The sequence below is a fragment of the Octodon degus genome, unplaced genomic scaffold, assembly GCF_000260255.1.
Source record: "Octodon degus isolate 3935 unplaced genomic scaffold, OctDeg1.0 scaffold00006, whole genome shotgun sequence".
Taxonomy (NCBI): Eukaryota; Metazoa; Chordata; class Mammalia; order Rodentia; family Octodontidae; genus Octodon; species Octodon degus.
Genome location: NW_004524582.1, coordinates 1,785,925 through 1,808,332, shown reverse-complemented (window position 1 = coordinate 1,808,332; position 22,408 = coordinate 1,785,925). Strand labels below are relative to the sequence as shown.

General features: G+C 35.0%; 1 pseudogene; it reads right to left on the bottom strand.

The window, feature by feature from the left end:
• Nucleotides 1-6,064: 6,064 nt before the first annotated feature.
• LOC101579214 lies at nucleotides 6,065-7,098 on the bottom strand (annotated as a pseudogene).
• Nucleotides 7,099-22,408: the final 15,310 nt, after the last annotated feature.

The window sequence follows — 22,408 nt, the reverse complement described above, 5'->3', positions numbered from 1 at the left end:
CAATAAAGACAAAGCAGGAAACATTACAATTCCTGACTTGAAATTATACTACAAGGCTATTGTGATAAAATCAGCATGGTACTGGCAACAAAATAGACCTGAGTATCAATGGAATAGATTAGAAGATGCTGAAGCCACTACAAAGACACTCAGCCATGTTAACTTTGACAAAGAGGCCAAACATACTCACTGGAACAAATAGTGGTGGAAAAACTGGCTCTCTACATGCCGAAAACTCAAACTTGGCCCAGGTTAGTATGCAATAAGCTAAAGTCAAGATGGATTAAAGATCTAAATATTAAAACAGAGACAATAAATCTCCTGGAAGAGAAAGTAGGAGGAACTCTTGAAGACATAGGGGTAGGCAAAGAGTTCATGAAAAAATATCAAATCACACGGGAAACAGTTGAAAGAATTAACAACTGGGACTTGCTCTTTCTGAGTTTTTTCACATCAAAAGAAATTACCAACAAAATGAAAAGACAACCCACAAATTTGGAAAAAATCATGACAAATAAGTACTCAGACAAAGGTCTGCTCTCTAGAATTTATGAAGAACTAAAAAACACTAGGGCCCCAAAATTTAAAGACCCATTTCAGAAATGGGCATCTGAGATGAACACACACTTCTCAGTGGATGAAATTTAAGAAGCGAATGAACATATGAAAAAATGCTCCACATCACTAACCATATGGGAAATGCAAATTAAAACAACACTGAAATATCATCTCACCCGAGAAAGAATGGCTATAGTAAAAAAATCACCTAACAAAAAATGTGGAGAGGCTGTGGGGAAAAAGGAACCCTTCTCCACTGCTGGTGGGAATGAAAGGTGGTGCAACCATTATGGAAATAGTGTGGAGACTTCTTAGAAATATTGGACTGGAAATCCCATTTCAACCAGCTATTCCTCTACTGTGAATTTTCCCGGGGAATCTGAAAAATCATAACCTAGTGATATATGTGAGCCTCAGTTTATAGCAGCAAAATTTGTGATAGTCAAATCTTGGAAACAACCAAGATGCCCATCACCTGAGGAATGGATGAAAAAGATGTGGTATTTTTATACAATGGAGTATTAATCAGCTATAAAGAATGATAAACTCGAAGCCTTTATATTGAAGTGGATGTCGCTTGAAGATATACTCATAAGTGAAATAAACCAGACGCACATATGTAAATATCATATATTTTCCCTAGTATAAGATCTCAAAAAGGAAATACAAATAGAAAGGTGTAATACAAGTAAAAGGAAAACAAGAACTCGAGGACTAACTAATTAAGAGAGGAAAGGAGAGGAGCTAGGAAACATGACAGTGACAAACCATACAGTTATATGTAGAAAATGGATAAGGCAATGATCCTGAGAATCTCCAGAAGATTTTTGAATCTAGCAGTTAATTGGAATGATTTGTACCCTGACTAAGTATGTATATTGAGTTAGTGCAACCATTATCGAAATAGTGTGGAGACTTAGTTTAACTGTGAACTAAGTAACTGCACTGAGGATGACAATTTGTAATAGTAGATTTATGCTAGGACTTCCTGTCATTCTGGTCTTTTGAATACAGGCTGCTTGTCATGACATGCCTGTTGCTGCTCAGCTGTCTCTTGGGTAGATGATTGTTCAAAAATAAGGGGGTAGTGAATTAAGGCAGGAGACCGGAAAAGGAATGATGTAGGACTGTCCTGCTTCAAGGTTGTATATGGTTAGATTTCTGGACTTACATGTAAACATAAGAATTATATAATAATTTTTGCCTATTTTTAAAAATATATTCTAGTTTTTAAATGTATTTTCATCATATTTTGTAGGAACTTAAAGATAACTATATCAATACTTGATGAAAAATATCTGTTCCATGTTATGCCTAAGATGTTTTGATATTCAGACAGATAGTGACGTTAAACTTAACAACCTAGGTTGTAGGGTAATAACAATAAGCTTCTCTTGTGGATGGTTAACAACCTAAGTTTGCAGACAAATATTAGAGAAAAAGGAGGGCCTCAAGGAAAGCCAACATTTTACCCCTAGACTTCCAACGTCATTTAAGACTCAGGACATAGGAAAACTTGTACTGTAATGTCACATAACTCAGTAGTGTCCCAAATTTTCTAATCAAGGAGATTATGCGGCCAACGAGGAAAGTGATCAGTGATGTAGAGTGTGCCTAAGGAGAGTCACATGGAGAGAGAACATTCTCTCATACTTTCACAGACAGCACATTAGCCAAGCAATGGCCGTGACTCATCCATGTGGCTGACACTGACAAAGGATGTATAATCTGAGGTACAACATCTCAGGATAAATCCTGAGCAGATTTCACTGACCGTATCAGATCTAAAAGCTACAACTGTAGTTGCATAGTTCTGGCTTTATTTTGGTCTTAACCATCCAGCAGAAAAGTATAAAAACGAAGTATAAGTAAAGCCATACTGTTATGTTGAGCTATAGGGGACTCAGGTCAACAATTCTGACATTGCCAGTCAAGTAGAAGACCCAATACTGTTATGGACTACTGAACTCTTTTGGAATATTTGCTGAGTTAACACACCTATAATATTCAAATAACGGAGCTATACAAAAAAATGGGATACAGATGAATGCCAATTTTGTATCTGTGTATTCAAAGTGATCAGGATAGATATATAGCTACATTCTCTTAATGAACAGTGAGATTTGTTCTAATAGTGTTTGTAAGTAGGATATCATGTCCGCATGTTGCAAAGCAATCTTTATGATTTCTTCCCATCTTTGGGCTTTGGGTTTGTTTTGCTCTTCCTCTTCTAGTTGTTGGAGGTGCAGCATTAGAGTGTTTATTTTTTTCTGTTCTGTTTTCCTAATGTGTGTGTTCCCAGCTATAAATTTCCCTCTGAGAACTGCTTTCATGGTATCACATAAATTCCTATAAGTGGTGCTTGAATTTTCATTGAATTGTAGATATTGTTGAATTTCTTCTTTAATTTCATCTGTTAACCATTGGTTGCTACATAGGGTGTCATTTAATTTCCATGTATTTCGTGGGTTTTTTTCTGGTTTTTTTTTTCATTTATTTCCAGTTTCATTGCACTGTGGTGAGATAATGTGCATGGGGTAATTTCTGTTTTCTTACATATACTTAAACATGACCAATGGACCAGTATGTGGTCTATTTTAGAAAATGACCCCTATGTAACTGAGAAAAATGTGTATCCAGCTGTGTTTGGGTGGAACTCTCTGTATATGTCCACCAAGTCCATTTGTTTCAAGCTCTGTTTCAGTTCTATTATTTCTTTTTAAATTTTTTGTCTGGTTGATCTATCTTTTTTGGAAAAGGGGGTGTTAAGTTCTCCTGTGAAGTTTGTTGTATTGGATATTAGATTTTTCATGTCAATTTATATTTGCTTTACATAGTTGGGTGCTCCCATGTTTGGTGAATACATATTTATGTTTGTTACCTCTTTCTCCTGAATTTTTCCCCTAACCAGTATATAGTGGCCTTCTTTATTTTGCTTGATCATTCTTGGTTTGAAGTTGAAACTGTCTGAGAATGGGATTGCTACCCATGTTTTTTTCTGAGATGCTGGGCATGTAGTATTGTGTTCCACCCTTTAAATTTCAGCCTATTAATATCTTCATGAGTTAAATGTGTTTCTTGTATACCGTATATTTTTGGATTTTGTTTCCTAATCCACTGTGCCAGTCTATTTCTCTTAATTGGTGAATTGAGTCCATTTACATTGATGGTTAGAATTGAGATGCATCGACTTATTGTTGACATGTCATTTACCTGTTGTCATTTACTTCTTTTTCTCCTGTGTTTAATTGCTAGCCCTATTTAGTTGGTTGCTTTCGATCTCTTTCATGGAGTTCTGATCATTTTGGTCTCTCCTGAACATCTTTCAGTAGCCTGTGTAGGGTTTGCTTTGCCATCATGAAATTCTTGTTTTCTTTTTCTTCTTTTTTTTTTTTTTTTCGGAACCAGGAATTGAACTCAGGGCCTTGTGCTTGTCGGGGAAGCACTTATTCTACTGAGCTATCTCCCCGGCCCCATGAAATTCTTTAGGTGTTCTTTGTCATGGAAATGTTTCTTTTCTCCATCATACTTCAAGAGAGTTTTGCAGGGTATAGTAGTCTGGGCTAGAATTTTTTTCATAGAGAACTTAAAGTACTCTGCTCCATGCTCTTCTTGCTTTCATGCTTTGTGAAGAGAAGTCGGCCCTAATTCTGATGGGTTTTCCTTTGAATGTGATCTGCTTCTTTTCTCTAGTGACTTTCAGTATATTATTCTTTTGCCGAATTTCTGGGATCTTGACTATTATATGTCTTGGTGTGTTTTTCATTGGGTTGAGGTGACTTGGCATTCTGTATGCTTTGGTTACCTGAGTGTCAGATTATTTCCTAATATTTGGGAATTTTCCTGCTATTACTTCTGCCCATATTTTTAATGTCATTTGTATTGACTCCTTCTTTCTCATTGATGCCAATTAGTCTAACATTGTTCATCTTTGCATCATCTTGCAGGTGTGGATTATTTTTTCCTGCATCCTAGTTGTTTTTAAGATATCCTTTCTTACCTTTTCACTAGCTACACCAACATCTTCACAATGTGAAACTCTGTCTTTACTTTCACTTAAATGCTTTTGCAAGTTTGTGATTGAGATTTTGTATTCCTCTATATCTCTTTGACTCTGCTTCATGTGATCTATTTCTTTCCTGTATTGATCATTCAAGTAATCTGTCATTTTTCTAATCTCCTCTTTTTTTTTATCAATCTCTTCTTTAGAAGCTGGTATTAATTCTTTTACTGCAGTGTCTTTTTCAGATTGGGTTTCCTCCTATGTTTCTGTAGTTGATTCTTTACTTCAGATGCTATGAGTTCTGAGAATTCTTTTCTTATTTCAGAAAAGTATTCTGGTCTGAGTTCCTCTATAACTTTCTACTGTTGCTTATTTACTATTGACACTATTAATTCATACTTTTGAGCTGAGCTAGTAGAAAAAAAATTCTGCTCTGAGTTCCTCTATGACTATATGCTGTTGCTTATTTACTATCAATGCTATTAATTCATATATTTGAGCTAGTGTCCTCTAGTGTCCTCTAGTGTTCTCTGCACTTTTTCTGGGTGGGGATTGGATTTCTTCCATATGTTTCTGCATTTGATTTTTTACTGCAGATGTTATTAATTCAATGATTTCTTTTTTTCATTTCCAATCTGAGTTCCTCTATACCTTTCTGCAGCTGTTTCTCTATTTCAGAAGCTGCTGATTCATTGATTTCAGATTTGTGATTCCCACTTTGTTCTGTGTTAGTGTCTTCTGCACTTGTTATGCTTGGCCTTAGGTTCAAAGATTGCAGTTTGTTCCTTCTCATTGGCATTTTGTGTAGCAATGTCTTCTGTCCTTTGTTGTAGTGCTTTGGTGCAGTTATGCTTTTAGCAACTACTGAATTTCATGTGCATATCTACAAAGTTTTGATCTATGCAGTTGTGCCTAGCTTGGTTCTGGCTGCTGTGCTCAGCTCCATTCTGCTGCTGCCTTTGCAAGTGATCCTGTTGTGCCCCTCTGGCAAGATCTTCTGCTCCTGGACTAGCTGGGTGGTTCTATCCCACACTCTCTCTGCAGGGATTGCAGATGCAGGGTTTCACCTCAGGCTTGTATGCCTGGCCTGAGCTGAGTCTGGAGGGTACAAGGTGGAGTAAGGGGGAGAGGCAGCTCTCCCACACATTCACCAGGCCTGGGCTAAGACTGGATCTGGGGGTCCCCAGAACGCTGCAGAATTTCTCACATGGGGATGGTGTGGGGGTATGCTATGGAGTGGTGGTGGTAGTCCCAAGTGGGTAGAAGAAGGTCTCACCTCTGCTGTGCTTGGGCTGAAACCAAGGATGTTCATTTTCTAAGAGTTTGGTTTTTGGAGCTTGTTTTCTATGCTCTCTTCTAGAACCTTTTTTTTTTTTTTTTTTTTTTTTTTTTTGCGGAACCGGGGATTGAACTCAGGCCCTTGCGCTTGCCAGGGAAGCGCTTATTCCACTGAGCCATCTCCCCGGCCCCTCTCTTCTAGAACTTTTAGATTGAGGAAAAGAATTAAAAAAAAAAAAAAAACACTGATTCAAACTTTGCATGTTTTGCACTTGACTTGATTTTGTTATTTCTTGTATTCCCCACCCCAATGCATTTCATGTATATCTTCTCTAGGTTAAAGTTTGTTGGAGAGGTTTTTGTTCCTTACCTGAAGTATTGCAGCCATTACCTGATTTTGTTTACAAATGACTTTCCAGTGAAGAAATCATCACCACTAACAGTCACTTCAGACATGGAAAACTGTTGGTAGAACCTTTCTTCTGTGCTATCATCAAAATACTCCTTTTCTTCTTCATATAATTATCTTGGCTATCACTGTTATCACAAAGCAAGCTATCTAACCCTTTTTTATTTATCTGACTTAACTCTTTCATGTTTGGGTCAGCAGGAGTCTTCTGGGACTCATAGGGAGTTACAGAATCCTTTTCTAAAGGCTTTGACAGAGGTCTTGGAATGTGCACTGATTTGCATCCATGTTTCATCTTGGGCATTTTTTCTACTGAATTACTTGCTGGTTTCTTTGCCTGGATTTCGGTTTCTTTCAATTTCTGCTCACTGGTCTTTATTCCTTTATGCTGTGACTTACTTTCTTCAACAACTGAATACAAGCATCCTTAAAATGATTTTCTTCTGCAGTGTTCTTAACTTCAGTAGCATTCTGTCTTGCCTCTTTAAAGGCCTGGATAGTAGATTTCAGCGTATCTTTTCTTTTCTTCAGTACTGGGTGTTCAGATAGTCTGATAACTGCTCTTTCAGTTGGAGTAGAATCTGGCTTTTTGCAAATTTTTTTCAAAGCTGATATCATCACCAAGAGCAGATTTAGTTACTATAACAGGTTTGAATTCTTTCATGGCATGAATTGCATCAAGCAATCTTGTGCCCGTTTTTTTATTTTTTAATGGTGGGTCTTCAATACCCTTTTGACTTTAGCCTTATAACACTATTGACAAATTTTATGATGATAAAACTTGTATTCTCTCCACTTTTCTTATTTTCACAACCTTGTTATTGAGATTGAGAGTTATGGCAGACTCCATAGTCTACGGATCATGGAAGAGGACCAAAATGCTTTATTGGAGAGGTTAGTTTCTCTTTTTCCTAAGGTCTTTAATTGATTAGATGGTGCCTACTAACAGTAGTGAAAGTATCTGAGTTATTCAACAATAACCTATTTATGCCAGTTTCATCTCAAATGCAATTTCACTGGAACATTCACAAAAAAAAGTTTCACCAAATATCTGAATATCATGGTTCAACCAATTTAGCTCACAGATGATATTTGCTATCACCCATAACTTTGTTTCTTGACCTCCCTGTATCCCTGGAATTGTAGCTCATCTATTCTCACAATTTGAAGAATTGAAAATGGGTGTATTTTCTTTTTTTTTTTCTGGTTGCTGTAACAAACATCAGAATCTTTGGACTATGTCCTATTTTATATATATATGAACTTTGCTTTACTTTACTAAAATAGTTGATATAGGCTGCTTATGAGAGAAAGAGATTTAATTATCTGACAATTTTGAAGGCTAAAATACAAACAGTGAGGTCAAGTATTAGGGAGTTGTTCCTTTCTTGCATAACCTCATAGTGAATGAGAATAGTAGTGTAGCTGTGCATGTTCCTAGCATCTCATATCTAGGAGCATAGAAGGGGATGGCCCCATTCTATAGCCCTTTTGAAGGCATGATCCAGGATTGAGGACTTCTTACTCATTCTCATCCTCAACATTTCCTCCATCTCTTTGTAGTAGAAATCTACAGAACAAGCCATATATATATATATATATATATATATATATATATATATATATAGAGAGAGAGAGAGAGAGAGAGAGAGAAATACTCATATTCAAATCACAATACGCTATAAGAAATCATTTCTTCATATCATATGGCATAACCTTACAGAATCCAGTAAGCCTGGGTCTGCAGGTGATCTAAATGTATACATTGGAATCTTTTGCTAGATAGAAGAAAAAACATGATCAAAAGCCTAAGCTTTGTTTCTGCTTTACATTCATCATATAACTTTGAATTAAAAATAAACATTTTGTGTAGAATATTGCGAAAGATAACTATTTTAATTAACTTAAAAATAAACATATGGCATAGTGTAGACTATGGCGCCTGCCCTAACTCTCCATCTCAGTAACAAGGTTGTGAAAATGAGAAAAAAAAAGGGAAGCAGATACAAGTTTTGTACATCAGAAGTTAGTGAATATCTATTCCTGTGATAAACAGGAAATAACAAAAATTGATTTTTATGAGATATTATCATTCACATAATGTAGATTGAATATATGTTAATAATTTAAAGTCTAATCTTCTTTGGTTGCCCTTTTTACCACAATGAAAAAAGCTTCCTTCAAATATTGTAGATACTTGAATTCAGTAAAATAACCCAATATAATCCAATAGCCCATAAGAGTAGTGGGTTATCAGCAGAACTGGCAATCATCAGAAATTATTGACTTGAAACTTTTATAGCTCAGCATATTAATATGACATTACTTTTTATACCCCATGGTTATACTTTTCTGCTGGATGGCTTAGATCAAATTAAATCATGAAAGTGTCCTTTATACACTTCTCCAAATACAGCTTCTCTAACAGCAATGGAACACCCATCTCTGACAAAACAAAAAAAAAAAAAAGGGAAGGATATAAATAAGGGCCATTTTTTAGTGAAAAAAATGTATATACAAGATAGTTAGGATAGATATACAGCTACTTTCTCTTAGTTCACTGAGAAGAAAGGTTTGTACTAATATTATTTAGACAAAATATCATGTCTGCATCTTTTCTTCTGAATGACTACAATATATAATAACTATTAATTATTATAACTGTCCTACTAACCTGTTTTGAAACTGTTTCAATGCTATTTTTTCTCATTAAAATAAACAAAATGCTTTTTTAAAAAAGCTTCCTTCAAAATATGATTGGACAAATAAAATATTTCCAATGAAGTGAGAAGATAAAACTTTTCAGCTGAAGGTAAAGTCATGGAAGTAAATGTTTAATAGTTTACGTAAATCATGTGAACACTATGATTACTACATGACTTTTATAATTTTTTATGTGCTTAAGATACTTTTTGTTTAAAATACTCAATATAAAATTATTTCTGACATAGTATCCATGTCCTGAAATAATCTGAAAATACCGATGCTAAGATAAAAATGTTTTCTAATTTATATCATTATATGATTTTTCATAGGTATCCTTTCTCATATTATCATTCTCTTATACATTTATTCATTCATAAACATTGATAATATAACTTCTAGACATATGAGCTATCGTTTTAATCTTTAACATTAACTTTTTAAACTTTATTTTTATCAGTACATATCTGTCACACATACTAATCACATTCATTAAAGTGAATTTGTCCCTGTATACAATGTTGCTTCATTCACTTTGTCCATTCCCCTAACCACTCTTCAACTCTTCCTCTCTCCCCATTTACAAAACTGCGTTTCCGGTTTTGTTCTCTTTTCATTTCCTTTCCTTCCCCTTCCCCATTCTCTGCCCTGTTACTCATTTGAACACATTCTTCCTATCTCCCGCTATCCTTAATCCACCTTCGTCCTTATTTATGCTTTCACTTCATCACACAATGTGATATTTAATCACTCTTGGCATCCACACTCGGTACTTTTCTTTAGAAGATTTTGGAATAACTTCTTTAAGTTCAGTGCCAAATTATCCTATTTGTTCCAAGTATTCTTTTCAAATGCCTCTAACTACAGAGTTATATTTTAAAGCATATGTACTATTTCACTGCTTATCTATTCTGTAAAGAAATGTACATCTTATCTATTCTCTAAAATAATGTAATTTCCAGTACTAGGACACAGTCCTTGCTGCATCAACAAAGTAATATAAGGTGATGAATTGTGCCTAAGTTGCTAAAATCTGTCATTGTAGATATTGCATATCAAACATTTAATGATACCCTTCACGGTCCAAAGGTAATATGTTGGTATTTCCGTCACATTCTAAGAAGATAGGCAGATTTCTGAACCTTCATAATTTCTGTATAATAATTTGTAAAACACTTAATATAAACAGTATGTATTTATCTGTGAATCTACATGAGCTGCCCATCTATCTCTAGACCACTTTTTACAGAACTATGCATAGAATACAGTGCAATTTGACTGTGTTGTGTGAAAAACCTTTAGAATGAATTATGGATTTAAACAGCAATTCATTCTATAATGGATGAACCAAGTAATGTAAGAATGAATCCATAGTGACCATTTAAAATGGAATTCAAGAGAAAGAACACTTTATTTGCTTCATAAAAACCTGTGAGGCATTGCTATTGAATAACGTAAGCAGAATGCAGCCATATAAATCTTCTTAATTTACATCTAGGGCTTCATTATGCATATTTGATAGCACTCTGCAGAACTTTAATTTACAGACTTTTGGAACTTTAACAATCCCAAAAGAAGTGCTAACCATGCCTGTTGGAACATTTAACTGAAGTAAGTCACTGGAGATTTCCTTAATGAGTGCAGAATTATCAGTTATTTGCATTCCTTGTAGATTTAAAGCAATAGGGCCTATTAACGAGATAATGGCAAAAGCATTTTGAGTGCAAGTATTTTTAAAACCGTTTTGATAATATACAGGACTCAGAACAGAAAGTTTGAACAGTCTGATTTGAATTTGAGTTCCTATTTGTTTACCTCTGCTAAATAGACAATGTGATGGAAATGGTCACATATTGACCACTGTGTCCATAAGTTAACTTAAAAAATATCTTGGCACTATCTAGGGGCAAGCCTTCAGTGGAAATTCATCCTACCACTTCAGCTTATTTGATTAGAATAAATAGATTTAAATGATATTAAGTCTTATCAAGTGCTTTTCAGAAAATCAAATTTTGTGTTCTATTATTCAATAACCAGTTAAAATCATTGTTCAAAATTTTAGAAAGTTTCCAATTTAGCAGACTTAGCACTATATGTGTGTCTTTACTTTTTAAGACACGAATGTTAGCTGTTTTGCTTTTTTTAAACACTAAATTGTGATTCACAAGTAGATGAGAAATAATGTGATGAAATAAAATTATAAAACTGACATTTGATGAAAGAGAAACATTTATCTATGATTTTTTGCTTTACTTATAAAAACATAAATAATCTACCTAACCATGTGCATACTAGAATGATGAGCTTAGTCTTAGACTGCACCTAATTGGGTAATTGATTTCCATTATGAGGCATATAATGCATTTGCCACAGTAGAATAACAGCAAGTAAGTAAAACACCAAAATTAGGATGCATTAGATGATGCCAGGCTCTACAGAGAATTAGCCAGAGTTGTAGACTGTGTAAAACATAATATGTTTTTCTCATAATTCAGATATGTTTTACTTATATTTAATATTATTAAACTGTTGGGAATCCCTCATGTTCAAAGCATGGCTATGTCTCCACAGTGTCTTTGTGTAAATAAAGAAGTTTGTACCTTAGTTGGCCATATCTGCTTCAGAAATGATTTCACTCTATTAACAGACTCTCTTTCCTCCATTCCTTTTACCAACTCAAAACAGAACAAAACTTCCTGGATGCTCTTTCCTTTTTCCTTTTTAAAAGCATCAAGCTAAAAATCTATAAGCCAAGGAGACAAATAGTTTATCTATGAATACTGATGTATAGATTCATTTTAGTCATGTGAACTTTTTTATCTAATTGATGTTTTGTGAAGTTGACATTTAAATCAAGTAAATATACTGCTACCCAAATTTAAATGTGAGTAGTGAGCCAATGAGACCTTTGCTGACACTCACTCATGCTTTCCTATTATCATGGAAAAAGTAGTGACTTGGGCATCAAGATAGCTCAACTGAAAACAAAGAGGTCATGTTGTGTCTGTTGCACTGGCCAGCTTGCATCAGTTGGAACAACAAAACAACTTTGGATTTTATGTCAATAAGATGCAGGTGATTGCCAAGTTGTGATAGTTCTATTTAATAGTTTTTACCTCGGCAGAATAGCAATCAGTGGAAACTGTACTTTGAACTTCGACTTTCGGCCTATCCCCCTAATGAGCAGCATGCACTCCCTTACTCTCTTATGATGCTGGGTCTCCTCAAGAGCCACAACTCATAGTTTGCTATTGTACTGCAAAGGTAAACCATCAAGACAACAGTGCAGAAATTCTGGTGGGAGGCTGCAATATTTGATGGGTTATGTGTATTAAACCCATTTTGGGATTCTGGAAATGTAGCCCCATTATATGTCAAGGAAGATAAATATTTGTCTGATAATTCAATGTTCTTGTATAAAAAGCCCAAATTGTTTTCTCACATATAACCACATAATATCATCATGAGTGCAGTTCTTGGTGTGGAAGTTAAGAGAGATAACAATATTTTTATTGAATTACTTTTACTATTACTGATGATATTGTCACTATCAATGGGCTCCAATTACAAATTTCAAACTCTGGCTTACATTTTTCTGATTCTGACCCTTAGATTCTTCAGTATCAATATGTCTCAAATGGATGTCAACATAGGGTTAACCATGATATCAAAAAATGCTTCATCCATTAAGTATTTAGGAATGAAGGAAATTGAAGGTAAGGCTGTATTCTGTAACATATAGTTGTAATTAGGAGCTGAGGATGGAGATCCATCAGTATAGTAATAACTGTCTTAGCAAATATTACAGTACATAAAACAAAATATGTATTTAATAGAAACATTATTTGGTATGAAATACCCAATGGTTCAGATATGTAAACTCCTGTCAGTGATGTTACTCAACAAAGAAAGTTTAAGACAATTAACAATATGTACTTGACAACACTTTTCCAGAGGCTCTCACTGGAAGATCTTCTTTCAAGTCAGACCCTTATGTCAGGAGCATGTTAGACTATCAGATCATAAAGACTTCCGTCATATGGGTCACAAAATAAAGTCATTTCACACCAGATTATCTTGCTCAGCATAAAACTTCCAAATACGGTCTACTTTCCCGTGAAGCCTGTAATGGAGGATAGTAAAGATGATGCTGATGAAATTCTAAGCATTGCATTTCTCACTATTTCAAAACAAAAATGTAGACTTATGTATCCCTTTCTCATGAGTTTGAACAGTATGAGCTAGAAATATTAAATCTGATCACACTGAGAAGGTAAGGTATTTAAACCTACTCATTTCAGAGGGGTACATAATTGCAAATGTCTGCTGGAAGTATTAAATATAATATTTACAATATTAAATATTATAATTGGCAATTTCACAAAGATTAAAGCTCCTGAGTGAAGAACTTTTTGGTAATTTGCTGACTTTTCCTGATGTATGTTGTGAAATATTTCATTTTGAGTTTTATTCCTTGTGAAATGACAACATAGCTTTTGTTCTAGAAATATCAGTTAATAATATAATTTATAATAAATCATACTAGCCAAGTTCAAGTGTTACTGTACCTCCTTATGGGCATAAAATTAATTGTTCTTTGCCTCAGTCTCTTTATCTCTAAAATGGGATAGTAATGTTGCATTCCTCTTGGAATTTAAGAGGACTAATGGATGACTATTTTAAAGACCTAAGATCAGTTTCTGCAATCCAATAAACCCTTGCAAATTTTCATTAGTTTCTCTTGCACAATTTTGAAGCAAAAGATAGATTTCCAAATTTGTAAAACTATTTAAGAAAGGTGTGACTTAGCATCTAAATTATCTAGGCTGGGCTAGAACTTTCTCCTGTTTCAGCCTCCTAGAATGTAAAGATTATAGGTGTGTGCCGCTATGCCTGTCTTGTTCCCACTGCTTAATTCAAATTTTTCCATCGAAATGTAAGCAATTTCAATACTTTCCACAACATTTAGCCTACATAAAATATTTTCCCACCTGATGCCATAGTGCTTCCAAGTTACATTCCCAAGACATGAATTAGATAATTGCACTTCCTCTCCTCATATTTAACAGTCACTGAGTATTGCTTATAGAATGAATTCCAAACTCTGCAGCACGGCATCCTAGGCTATCCACAATCTGTTCCTAATCTCACTCTTCAGCCTCATTTCACATTATGTCCTTCAAAATCACTCTGATCTAATTATACTCTTCTGCTGGTTCCCAGCTGCATCAATAAAGTTTTCAGATGGGAATAGTTGCTGCACTGTGAAAAGCCTAAGTACTGAGGTCAGTTTCTTGGGTTCAATGCCATGCACAGTCACTTATTTAATGGTGACACCTGGTAAATCACTTCTTCACTTCATATTTTATTTTCATTTTTAATTTGAGTTTTAGTATCATAAAGAAATAAGAGCAGCCTTACCGAATTCAGTCAGAATATGTGTGTTTGCTCTGTAAGTGGCACTTATGTCCTGACTGGTACCATGCACCTATCTCTTTAGGATATCTTTGTGCTCCAATATGTCTGCTATTTTCTATACCATGTTTTCCATTATATAAGAGCCAGATAAAGTGCTAATGATATTGCAAATATTCTGAGTCTGTCCCAAGCAGAAAAAAAAACTATCCTTATTTCAGAACCCAACACATGTTAATTTTATTGATAGAGGAATACAAATTTATTTTTCATTATAGGAAGAGACTGTGTCTTATTCATTCTATTCCTTTTAGTCCATTCACTGTCTCTACAGTAATACTGTCTTAAAAATTTAATTTCTCTAAGCTTAAGTAGTCCTTGATTGAGCCAAATTGAGATGGGGACATAAATTAGCTTCCATGACTCATAATCTCGTATATTTTCCACTTCACATTCATTCCACAGCTCCTTCTGCACTGTTAGTAGGGCAGGCTATGACTTAAGAAGTTTATCTCTTCTACAACTCAGTTTCTTTATCTACTTTATGTTTAGAATGAATATGCCTTGTATACAAAGCTGACATGAGATTTAAATAGCTGTGTTCACCTTTAGAATGATTGATTCTAAACAAGTGTTTGGCCATGTTGGTAAGTTATCATTACGTGTTTAACTGAGTTGGGATTTAGGATGAGAGAGAAGGGAGGGGGGCAAACATGATATTTATGTTTCTAGGTCTAGTGGAAAAGGCAAGTGACTGCTGATGGCTTCATCACTGGGGAAGTGGGGAAGTTGTCTGTGACTTGGTAATAAGCAACATGAAGGCTAAAAATATCTGATCAAGGTCTATTTTCCTCCAGACAATCAACACAACTTGGGACAAAACAGTAACATCATTTTCTATTTATACTTGGTCTAGAAAATGCTTCAGAAACTGAATAAAAAAAGTCTTCCTTCCAGAAATGCCTCTAACAAAACATGATGTCTGATATGTAAAAACATCTGGGAAAAACAGTATGTTATTTCTTTACTATCCAGGTTATCTTGTGATAACAAAGTTAAGCAAAATTTAATTTTAAAAAACACCCCAATATTCTAATGACTAGACGTTATTTATTATGATGTATATTGGTAACACATTCTGAATCCAGAGCCCAAACTAAGGTAATCATTTATTTTCCTTATGCCCTATCTGGGATGAATCATTTTTCTCCCAAATATAATCTTTATTGTCACTCATGTTCTTGCATGTTAGGGATAAATTAGGTTTTATGTTTGCAATTTTCCCTTCCTGACTTACACTTCATTAGTGAATGGAAGCTATTACAGTGGCTATGAGAAGCACGTGGCGTACTCAGTAAAAATGCAGACACTTGGTTCCATCTGAGGCACACATCTCTGGAAGTGTAAAGCCTGAAATCTGAATTTTATCAGGATCCCCAACCTCCAGGAAGAACCAATGGGTTGGATTGATTTTCTTTTAGAAAAAAGATTGAATTTATGGATGTTTTCCAATTCTAAAGGAATTTATATAATAAAAAATAAAGGCTTTATAAAAATAGTTTCTGCTAGGGTCATCATAGCACCGAGAATTTTAGTATTATGTTCTTTCTGAGACCAATTTTGTTACCAATCAATTCGGTGCTATTTTGTTCCACAGAGCATTGTTCAGTTTTGCACTGAATTCACTGTGCTGCCTCAGCTTTTTAAAGTAGTCTACAAAGCAATTACAGATTTCCCTGTCTGCAGTGTCCTTTGCAAGCAAAAGATTTCACAGTAATCAGAGGTTTCTGTTACAACTGCCTCTGTGAATGCACTCAATTCCCTTGCAAGCCTGGCCTTTATCTGATTTTGTGGAAATTGTAACCAGCATTGTTTTACTTATCCTTAACCACAACTATAAATTGTTCATTTATGAAACTTTTTTCTTTCCTTTCTTTCTTCTTTCTTTCTTTCTTTCTTTCTTTCTTTCTTTCTTTCTTTCTTTCTTTCTTTCTTTTTTCTTTCTTTCTTTCTTTCTTCTTTCTTCTTTCTTCTTTCTTCTTTCTTCTTTCTTCTTTCTTCTTTCTTCTTTCTTTCTTTCTTTCTTTCTTTCTTTCTTCTTTCCTCTTTCTTTCATTTTGCATGTGTTTAGTACAGGGTCTCACTACACAGATCAGACTCATAGTGATCCTCCTGTTCTCAGCTTTCTAAGCATTGAGATTACAGGCACGCACCATCATGCCCAGTCTCATTCGAACCACCCCTCCACCCCGGGGCAGGACCTGTATGGCACAGGATCAAACCCCACTTCCTGCGTCTGCCTAAGCAGGCACTTTGATCTGCTGAGCTTTCTGGCCAGCTCCATGTAACTTCACTTTTATTTTTTCAAGTTTTTTTCTTTTTTCATTCTGTTGAGAGCTGAGATCTGGTATTAAAGATGTGATTTTGTTTCACTTTAGTGTCTCTAAATAAGGTAATTAGATCAGAGAGTTATCTGATAGGTAAAAAAGAACTAGTTTGTCTAACCATATTTAGTGGGTTAAAAAATTATTGCAGTGAATCAGATCTGTGGAAGCAGTCAGCCAATCCCTTCTGAAATTATTTGTATCACACACAAAACAACACACACAAAAAAAAAAAAAAAACCCATAGTAATTAGGAACTCAAATGTGGAATTTATTTCCAGAAATTTGTATAAAATGACACATTCTAAGATTTTATCTTTTCACTGATTTCAATCAGAAATGCATTGTGAATTAAAGAACAAAACTAACTTTTAAATAATTTTTCTTTCTTTCTTTTTGTTTTTCTTTTTTTTTTTTTCCAGAACTGGGGATTGAATTCAGGACCTTAAGCTTGTCAGGCAAGCACTTATTCTACTAAGCCATCTCCCCAACTCCTTTAAATAACTTTTCATTCTGTAAAGTATTAATTCAATGGATTAGCTGTATATTTTATGCTTGATGCAGAATTATATAACACTTTTGTCTTTGAGTTTTTCAAAGATAAGCTCATTAAAAATGATATGCCTTCAATTTACAAAATATGGTTGATACCATAGTTCAAATTCAGGCTGCACAATATTCAGGAAAGAAAGAAGAAGCTTGCCATATCAACAATTTAGAATAGCATTTTCTAGATTTGGAACTGGCTCTGGTGTATATCAAATGCCACCAGTCCCAAGCCTAATGAGCTCAAAAGGAGGGCTTTGGGGAAGTGATTGATTGGATGATGGAGGTGGTGACAATGGTCCCTGTATTAGTCCACTAGTCAGTGCAAAGTTAAATGTGTCTTGGGAGGTGAGGCTTGCTTGGAGAAGGTGAGTAACCGCACACACAGCCCCGCAGTTCCATCTCTGCTTCGGCTTTTGAGTGTTGTCTACTTCCCCTTGTCATAAAGTAAGCAGCTCCTCCTCAGTTTGAGCCCCTGATCTCTTGATGCAGTTGCTCTTGGGCCTGTGGAAAGATGGTTACACCAATCAAGAGGGAAGTGTGGTGGAGGACACTCTGCATATAGTGGCAACAGGGAAGTACACCAGATAGGAAAGGAAAGCAAGGCAGGCATGGGGTCCAGATAGCTTCCCTAAAGACTCACCCCAATGACTTAGTCATCTGTCACTAGTGCCCAGCTCATAAAGTTTCCAATAGCTCTTTGTAGCACCAAAGATGAATGCCCTTGTGTTAAGCCATGGGCACGGGAGTGTTATTTTTTTACTTAGTCCTCCTGTCAAAGAAGATTGATGTATATGTGGGCATGTGTTCAACACTTCACGATAATAAGATTTTATGCTTCTTGATAGTAAATATGCATGGTATATTTTGTCACTGAAATGTAAATAAATTGATGAGTGAATACTAAGACAAGGGGCCTTAAATCCATAGTTAGGTACAAAATATCTGAAAAAAGTTTTGCAGATAAGCATTTAATACAGTCATTATTTCATGAGCACTGAATTATTATTAGATATTCATTTTAATGAATTAAATATCATTTAATATGTCATAAGTTATTATTTTTCCTCAACTGTAGTATATAACTATGTTGTTATAATTCATTTTAATGAATTTATTATATATATATTTTTATCTATTTGGTACAATGTCTACAGGGTCTACAGTGTCCGTAAATTGGACTCCTAGTGATTCTCCTGTTTTGCGCCTTCTAAATGCTGGGATTACAGGACACACTACCACTCCCAGTGTCGATCCCTTTCTCAAAGTGTCCCGGGGGCAGAGCCAGCACGGTGGTCCTGAGATCCATCCCCACTGTCCCGCTCTGATGAAGCAGACGCTTTAGTCCCCTGAGCTGTCTGGCTGGCCTTAAGATATTTATTAACCTATTTAATAATTTACTCATTTATTTAGCTTAGAGAAAAATATAAGTACAATCTTGCAATGGGTTCAAACAGAATACTTTTCTTGACTTCATGGTTCTCAAGATACCCCTTTTCTCCTCTGTCAGTGGAAGGTTCTCACAACACTTCTTTGATAGCATTATTCACTTGTTTAATAAATAAGTAAAGATAAAAAATACACAATTGGCCTATAATGAGTTAAGATCATGAGTATATGTTTCAAACACAAAGTTGTCTCCAAAAATTTAAAATTAATATAGTACAAATGACAGATTAGCTGCAAAATAAATATTGCCTTTATCTATTGCTTTGTTAAAAAGTTTAGATAATATAAGGAAACAGTTCTCATTTGCTTTGCTAAATCCATGTCTTTTGGTGAGAAGTAACACCCAGAATTCCATTTAACCACAAAAAGTACAAGAAAATCAATTAAAAATAGTGAAGAATTGATGTTCACAGGCAGAGGCAATACACTTGGATTGCATTTTACTCCAGTGTAATAACAAGTTTAGAATATAATGTGGAAATATCTTTCTGTAATAGTATATAAAATAAATTAATCTGATAACTGCATGAGAATTTCTAAATGTGGAGGGGCTACACAAGACAGACAGCTACTGTGTCACCTGTGTTGTCTTCGGCTGCTTTCTCAGGGGACAGTCTTCCTTTTATATCTGTGGTGATTAATTTTTCCATGAAGCATGAAATATAATTACAGAGAGATTAGAGAGAATTACCTACATGGATAATAATTGTCTGTGAAATCGGCAATTTTCTTCTAAAAATCCTGACAGTATTTCATACTTTTTTCATCCTATCAAATGGGAAATTACTGTCTTTCATATTAAATGATAAAAAATTAAAATCTCATTTTATTGCTCCAGAGTTTTGTTTCACCACAGAATATTAATTATTTAATAGTTTATTTAAATTCATATTGATTAAGTTCTAGTTTAAAATCACTGTCTGAAGTTTTGTGAAAATGTCATCTGTCTTAATAAATATGTACAAAATTAAGTACAGAGGAGTTCCAGGAGAGGAAAATTTTTCTAAGAGCATGGCTTCTCTGGAATTGAGCATTACTGTTGTGAACTGTAGTGTCGAAGACATAATGTACACTATCCACTGTCCACCTGTATGGATAAATCTCGAGAGTGAATGGTTGCTGTGGAATCCAAAAACAATGAAAACTTTAAGAAAGGGAAGTTAATTTTTGATTATGGACTGTCTTTCTGTTCCTCAATGTGAAGAACTCTGTAGTGTGAATCCAATTATTTTACCACCAAAATTGAATAATGTGGAAAGAAATAATCTTCATTTCAACCTTAACATCCTCAAAAGTATTTATATTTGGCAATAAGGGCATGGCATACACTCACCAAAACTCCCCTTCTTGACATTATTGCCAGCGTATCCATTCTGTGCTGCCCTACAAGGAAGTGAACTATGCCCTTGAAAGTGTAGCTTTATTGCTTCAGATGTATCATCAGAGAACTGGTCCTGGCACGTGGCATAAACAAGTAAAGACTGGAGATGGTAAAGGTCAACTAGAAACGAAGGTTTCAGTGCACTGGGTGGCCAAATTCAAATCACCACATAGAGTTCGGGTTTGTGTCACAACAGTAAAATTAAGTAAAGCCTAAATGGGAATCTATCCTTGTCCTTTTCCTCTTTAGAACAGAAGTGCAAGTTTATCATTGCTGTGCAGCAAATCAGATGATCTTTAGAGAAATTTCAGCGTATAAAATAGTCAAACATTTCTGACAATAGCAATTTCCTCTGAAACTCACGTGGCCAGTCTCAATCCTATGTTTACATAGTCTAGTGAAATTTGTTAGCATGTCATAGTATAGGTACCCTGGATATTTGAGAACATGAAAAACCAACAGTAAGCAAACAAGAGCAAACAGAATCTTGGAGGACACAATTATAATTCAAAAACAAACACAAAATGAGACATATACTGTGAACATCCTTAGAATCTACATAAACACAAATATTGTAGTCAAAATAATATCAGAATGCTAATAAGAAAAGGCATCTTACTCCACGGAAATTATTGTGCACATTTCCTAATGACTAACAGAACTCCATTTATCTTTCAAATACAATTAAAGATTAGATTTCCAAATGTGCACATCTCCATGTGTGTTCCCATGTGAATAAACTTTAACAAAAGCCTGTGCATAAAGTTTCTATTTTTGAGATTCTATTAAGCTGACTTTATTCTTGCTGGCACAAAATACCAGACATACACAACATAAAGGAGAGATTTATGTTAACACATCAATTCATAGATTACAATTCATGGCTCACTAGCTCCAGTGCAAAAATGCATTCACAGTAGAATGCAGTGTGGTAGAAGAAATCTGTTTACTTCATGAGACAGTAACTGGGAGAACTGGAGTGAGAGACATGCTCCACATGTGTACGTATGTCCCTAGGGACCCACCTGTCACCCTAACTCTTCTTAGCATATTTGGCTTTGAACTCATTAGGGTATCAATCTACTGATTGCAAAGAGCTTCATGGTCCACACACCTTTTGAAAACCTCACTTGTGAGCCTACAAGGTGGGGAGGTCATTTTATATGTAAATCTTAACAAAGATTTTGAGAGAAGGTGTATTAATAGATTAACAAAAATTCTTACAAAGCTACTTTTTCTTCTTCTATTTTATAAAGAAGACATCTCATTACTATTCATGAAATACAAATACTTTATGAAGATGTAAGTTATTTGCTAACACAATAGAACAGAAATAGGAGAAATATTTTGTTTGAAAATATGAAAGAGGTTTTGTAATGGTTCTGTCCTGCTGTGTCAGTTATGTTTTCCATATGTGACATGAACAATTTAAAGGAGGAGAGATTTAATTTAGCCCATGGTTTTGGTTTTTAGTTGTCAGCTTGCACCATGACAGAAAAATGGAGAGGCACAACAGCAAAAGTGCTTGGTTTGTAGTGGTCTGAATACAGGGGATTGGAAATAGTGCCAGAGGAAATGATGCTAAGGACCAGAGGTAACATACAAGAGGTACAACCATAACCCATATGGGCACAGGGATAAAACCCTTTCGTTAATCCCTATATGAATCTCATACAAAATCAAGTTGACAATGCCATTTATTTTATTTATTTATTTATTTATTTATTCGGAAGAGCACACGTCTGAAGATGTTCAGGATCTCACTACTAGATCAGACTCATAGTGATTCTCCTATTAAAAACCTCCCAAGAGCTGGGATTACAGGTGTGTGCTACCACGCCCAGTCTCAATTGCCATCTCAGCATGCTCTGAGGATGGGACCGGAAAAGCAGGCTTGGCAATCAAATCCCTTTACCTGCTGAGCTATTTGGCCTGCCCAGTGTGTGTGTGTGTGTGTGTGTGTGTGTGTGTGTGTGTGTGTGTGTATTTTAGGCATTGCCATTTAACTGTCACATTGCACCCTTTGCCTACTTGACACCCAAACAACTCTCCTTAAACTGTAATTAATCTCTAAAGAAAGAGAATAAGAGATCACAGTTCTTCCTACCATTATTGAATTATCCCATTAATGACTGAAAATGCAGTAATTCATAACCCAAAATCTCAAAAATTCCATGGTTCAAAATTCTTTTTTTTCTTTTCAAAGTTTTATTGATAAACATATAGCAATGAGACAGTTTCAAATCAAATCGAAAGTACAGTTTCAACAAATAATACACTGC